The 6,000-nt window shown below is 34.6% G+C and overlaps 1 long non-coding RNA gene across 1 annotated transcript in view; it reads right to left on the bottom strand.

The window, feature by feature from the left end:
- Positions 1-1,801: 1,801 nt before the first annotated feature.
- The window catches only part of LOC122538689, a 61,435-nt gene continuing 57,236 nt past the window's right edge, over positions 1,802-6,000 (bottom strand). The window contains exon 5 of the long non-coding RNA XR_006308904.1: positions 1,802-1,876. This is a non-coding gene — a long non-coding RNA (uncharacterized LOC122538689). The remainder of the gene's footprint in view (positions 1,877-6,000) is intronic.

Here is a 6,000-nt window from a genome sequence, read left to right as displayed (position 1 = left end):
TTTTTTTTTTTGAAAGTGGCGCAAGTCACTTTGTTTTTAAATCGAACGTTTGTTTAAGGATTTCAATGTGCCTAGAAAAATTTACCTCTAGAAGAGAATTGTTACTATTACTTCTACAAAGAGATAGGATGTTCATGACTAACTCTTAAAATTACGATAAAATTACGGTGGGTTCTTGAATAAATTTTATTAATCCTCAATTTTATTCATGAAATTTACTAAATATATATAATTAATGATAAAATAAAATCAAAATTAAAATAACGTTGATACATGAACAACATCGATATTCTTAAATAAACTCCACCAACTCTTCACTTCGTTTCATTCAATCCTGTCTTTACAATTGAATTCAATACCATTACAATTGTAATAATTAAATATTTAATGTAATAATGTAATAATTAAATATTTTCATATTAATAATAATCTTGATAACAAATATGTTATACATCGCACAATAATTGATCAAATTTTATTAATTAAATAATAAAATAATAAAAAATAATGGCAACATCGAGCGGATTGCTCGTAATTTAAAAATTAAATTAATAAATTTAAAATCGAAAATGACACACGATTTTCTATCATTTAATTTTATAAAGCAGTAGATTATAAAATTACAATAACTGAATACGCAGTGACAAACAATAAAAATTGTTTAACATCTAAATATACAATTGCAAAGAGAGGATTGAATGAAACGAAGAACTACTGAAATTCCCTGAAATTACGACAATGCAAAGCGTCAGTCTCCATCAACAAAGTCCATCAACAAAATCTCAACTTCGTTCGTTCGACCCTCCTCTTACAATTAAATTCAATCAACAGTTACTTCCACAACGAGAAAAATATTCAACCGGAAAGGTCCCGGATAATTAGCATAATAGTCGTTAACAGAAAATTGCGAGAGACCGACGCGACGTTGCACGCTCTCGCTGGTAATCGAAAGAGGAGAAACAAAACGAAGGAAAAACAGGTGAAATCGCGGTTGCCGACGCGTTCGTGTTGGCCGAGCTATTCAGCCGTTATTCCTTTTACACGCTGGAAGCGCGAACGTCCTTCCGCGTGATTACGGAATCTCACCTGTTGCCGGCTATTACTTCTGCCGCGGATTACGTAACAATTATTACGACAATCGATTACCATTTTACCGAGGTCATGGATGGATACTGAAATCGACATAAACTAGATAACAACGCGTTCGCCCACGTGCCCGGTAAACTCTTCCGTTTGTCATACGTATCTGATGCACCGAGTTTAACGACACCGAGTTACGTAAGTTCGATGACAAATCGACTCGATCACCGATCGAACGCCGATCGCGATACGAAAGGCTATTAAGTCAATTAACTTCAAGCCTCTGAATCACGAATGGCATTACACTCTAGAGTGTAAATTTAATTTGTTAAAATTGGATTATCAATTGCATTGAAAAACTGACGAGAGTAAGGAAATTTTCAATACGTTTTCAATTAATTTTAATTGATCGAAAGAAGAAAATTTAAATTATATTAAAAAATTGACCAAAATTTTGATCAAGCTCATTTTTCTCGACTCGAGATTTTCCAAGACTATCGAAATTTTTCTTAAATGCGACTGTTATTATAGTATGATAACTGAAATAAAGACGAATCGAATGATCTGTTATATTAACGCCAACACTACGATACAACTTTCACACGATACTGAGTATAGAAGATTCAAAAAAGTCAGACATATAAATTACCGACATATAATGTTGGCACAATGTATATTCGATACTAAATTACATCTCAACGATATATTTGTTAATAACTTACGTTAAGGCCCATTTCCAAAGAAGACTAAGAAGCAGAGACGCCAAGGTAGAGAGATGTTCATCCACGGACTGCAACTGTTGGAACGAAACACACGAGGATCCGTAAAACAGTTAATATAATACAATCGCGGAACGATCGCGTAATGCGTAATACGTCGTTTGCAAGAAATTTCAACACGTGTTATCGAAACCGAATGTGAAATCGGACTGACTCGTGTCTAGACAAGTTTGTTCCGATTCTGTTGTCGCAGTTCGAGGACGATAAACACGTACTACGTACCGCGTATTATTTCCATTCGTTTGGCGAGAAACGTACTTTCTATTATTTTCATTCGTTTCCACGAATCGTGGACATGGCTTAGACTTTGTTTTGGAAAATTTTTTATTACTCATATAGGTAGATTGGTATAAACGTACGCGAGTGAAAACGTGTGACGATTGCTATTTTAAATGGCGACTTTTTAATCACTCTCCACACTTGTGAAATTTACAGCGACATTTTTGTGGAATTTTCAACGATTTCTTTGTAAAGTTTGTACATAATTGTCCTTTATTTATAACGATTTCGTTGAGGAATTTTTAATAATTTATAATAATGCTTCGTCATGGAATTTATAACATTTTATCATATTTCTTGTAAAATTCGAAACTCCTATAAAATTTATAGTAACTTCTTTGTGCAATTTATTCTACTTATTACAAACATAACACATTACAATTAAAATTACTTTTTATTAAGTTATCGTTTGTGTATTGAAATATTTGTAATTTATACATCATATGTATATGTTCAAATATTTCGAACTACATCATTTCCTGTTTGATTGGCGACTCGTTCAAACAGCCTAGAAACGCGAGCATTATGCAACGGCGAGATAAATTTTGTCGGGTTTCTGTTTACGCGGCAAGAATCGAGCATATTACGAGATAAAACCGCGTGTCTAACACGTTCGAAATGCGACTGCGGATATACGTAAAAAAAGGAGCGCCGAGCGGTAATCCTATTTAAAAAAAAACGGCGAACGTGTCGAGCCTCTGAATGAAGAGAGCGATATCCATAAAAATGTTTCGAGCATTACCGCGAGATTTCTCCGCGCGATAACTGCTGTAACAACTGTTATCCGTCATTCTGTAAGACGTGGCTGTCATTAGATATTCCGCCGGCAAACGTGTCATTAATCCGAGTCGATTGATCGATAGAGAAGTGAAGAGGCAACCGCACGTGCCGTGATAAATACATACGTACATACGTCCAATTCGTATGTGTTCGAACGGAAGACGTCGTCTTTTCTTGGCTGACGTTTCCTCTCGTGAGCTTGTGTGCGTGTAGTAATTTGACAAGTTTAACTCGTTGAAAATAGGTACGTAGTTGGTCATTTGTATACGCTTTCATTCAGAAGTGCTGAAGCACCCTTTTCTTCTCGAGCGAAACGCATTTTTGCGCAACTTTTTCGGAGAAATGCGTAGTTAAGTAATTAATTTGAGCCATTAATTGCGAATTTTTACGCATTTCATTGTTGCGAGTTTAGAGGAAATTTTATCATTGTGAATTTAGATATCTGTCAGAGATAATTAAATTTCTTCACTGCTCGTGTATTTTGTAATTCTCAATATGGTTAATATGTCAACATTTCGCAGATTCTTCGATCGTATATTAATTTTCTTAGTTTCGATAACAAAAGAATTTTGCGATTTTTAAGAATGTACGTATAATTTTATGAAACTTACTTCAAAATAATTCATAATGCTAACTGACAATACTGACAACTGAATATCAACAAGTAACAAGTTACGGATTATAAACTTCTCTTTCGTAATTTCCTAATTTCGCGTCAAATAGTGTAACAATTCGTGCTGAAAATTTATTTCGTTGAATTCCATTCATTTCAGCATCAGAATAAAAACCGTTTCTCTTAATGTCACTGCTAGGAATTTTCAAATTAAATTAGTAATAAAAGTCCAAGATAATTTTAATAGAATTCACTTCAATCGTGCAAATGGACAGAACTTGTGAAAGTCCACGAAATGGACTGGTAGAATATATTAAATTCATACCGTGTTACACCACAGTATATAGTTACACTACGTATTAAACGTATCCATTCAATCGTGTACATTAAATATTACACTGTTACAGTAGGATGAATAAATAAATTGATTACCAATAATTAATTACTTTAAACAAGACAATTCCTAGAGTTCGAGGGTTTGAAATGGCAATCGATTAGAATTAATCTCACATTGAGAGAGGCACTTAATCGTCAATCAAGAATCCCGTTGAAACTAAGATCGCAACCATCGCTCGATTGTTTCTCCGTGTTTCCCCGATACGTACGCTATTAATCCGGTTTACGATCGACCGATCTCGATCGAGATAGTTGACAAGTGCGGCACGTGCCACGGTAAATATGGTAAATGACTCAATTGTAGCTGCAACTCGCGATGTTTGCCGTGACTTTTTTTTTTATCTTTACTCAACGTGAGGTGTCTTTACCCACACACGATGAATCATCAAACAACAGCAAGTTTGTATCTGGTATATTCCGTTCCAACTACGTATGCATGTACTTCTAAATACGTTTCAACGCTAGAAACACGAGGCAAAAGTTTCACAAAAGCTTATTTTGCTACTGAAATTAAATCGACGTTTGAGTATTCAATTTTTTTAATTGTTACTTTTAAATATCGTTGCTGATTATAATTTTTCCCTCTAACATCTTGTTTCTGATTTGTTATCTATTTTCACTAAGGCCAATTTACCAGTAAACAACAAATAACGTGGTATCAATTGCAAAACCTAGCAAATATATAATTCCATTGACAAATTAAGAATATTTTACATATATGTTGTTCTTGCTCCCTGATTTTAATTTAACACGATATCACTTTCATCGAGTGGAGCAATAAAAATATCGAACACGATGCGACCAAAAAAAAATGCAGTACAGCAAAATCTCGTAAATCGATAATTCCACTGACAAATTAAGAATATCATCATGTACCATTCTTGCTCTCTGATTTTAATTTATGATTTACGATTTAGCAAACAGCAAATAACACGGTATCACTCGCGTCGTGCGAAGCAATAAAAATATCGAACACGACGCGTCGCAGAGGAAGAAAATTGCAAAAAACGGCGGGAACCTCGCGGACCTTGTAATTCCATCGGCAAGTTAAAATGCGTGTTACCCTCTATAAACGGCGCCGGTTTGTCTCGTGCGCCTCGCATTCCCGAACTGGACTCGACGCGGATTCTATAAGGTTACGCCCTTTTTGCGACGATTTGCTCAAGCTTGTTGGCACGTGGACACCCATCGGCTTCTTGCCGCCGGCTTAGAACCAGCTAACGGCGTGTCGCGAGGCGCCGGATTAAAACGGGGCTCGTTCTTTCCACGCGAGAGATAAAGACGTTTCCCCGAGCTCGATCATACGACTACCCGACGTACATTGAGAAACGTGATTTTCTAGGAATGCTTTCGACGCGAGCTAACTGGTCTGCTGGTTTAATAGAGAAGAAGCAACATCGCTTCTTGCGCGTCTATCATTCGCAACGTGTGCTCGTGAACTGCGAATAAATGTATCGATGTCGGATTTTTTTTAAATTTTAAACCCTCGGTAATATATAACGAGTTTAAAATAATATATAATAATATATAATTTAAAAAAAATATTTTCCTCCGGAGATAGCACTGATTTTGAGATATCCGAGGTAAGAACCATTAGTTTCTTAATTCTACTTATTATAATTTTACGTTTTCTCGTGTAAGTAATTTTAATGAATTTATTATCAATTTTTATTTTCTATACTTGAACGAATATCTAAATATTTTTCTTCCTTCACCTTTCTGATATCTAATACTGTTTAGGTGAAGAAAAATAATAGTCAAACCAATAGTTAATCAACGATCAATTGATAATTCGAATAGAAATATATAAATTTTGATTGCTAAATTATCTAACAATAACAAAAATCAATTTCACAATTTCACGTATAATCAAATGATTTGAATAGTCGCGTGTTATAAATAGAATGATTAAATAATTGAAAAGAGAAAAGACGTAGACCTATATTTCAGATAATACACAGGTTTTGAAAGATCGTTTCAAACAAATTGTCCAAGAAAATTTTCAGAATGATTTTTCGAATCATCGTTCAACTGGAAACCACGAGTTAAATGAACCGCGGATTAAAATCTAAC

The sequence above is a fragment of the Frieseomelitta varia genome, unplaced genomic scaffold (genome assembly GCF_011392965.1).
Source record: "Frieseomelitta varia isolate USP_RPSP 00005682 unplaced genomic scaffold, Fvar_1.2 scaffold_173, whole genome shotgun sequence".
In the NCBI taxonomy this organism is placed as follows: domain Eukaryota; kingdom Metazoa; phylum Arthropoda; class Insecta; order Hymenoptera; family Apidae; genus Frieseomelitta; species Frieseomelitta varia.
This window is presented reverse-complemented; position numbering and strand designations above follow the sequence as displayed.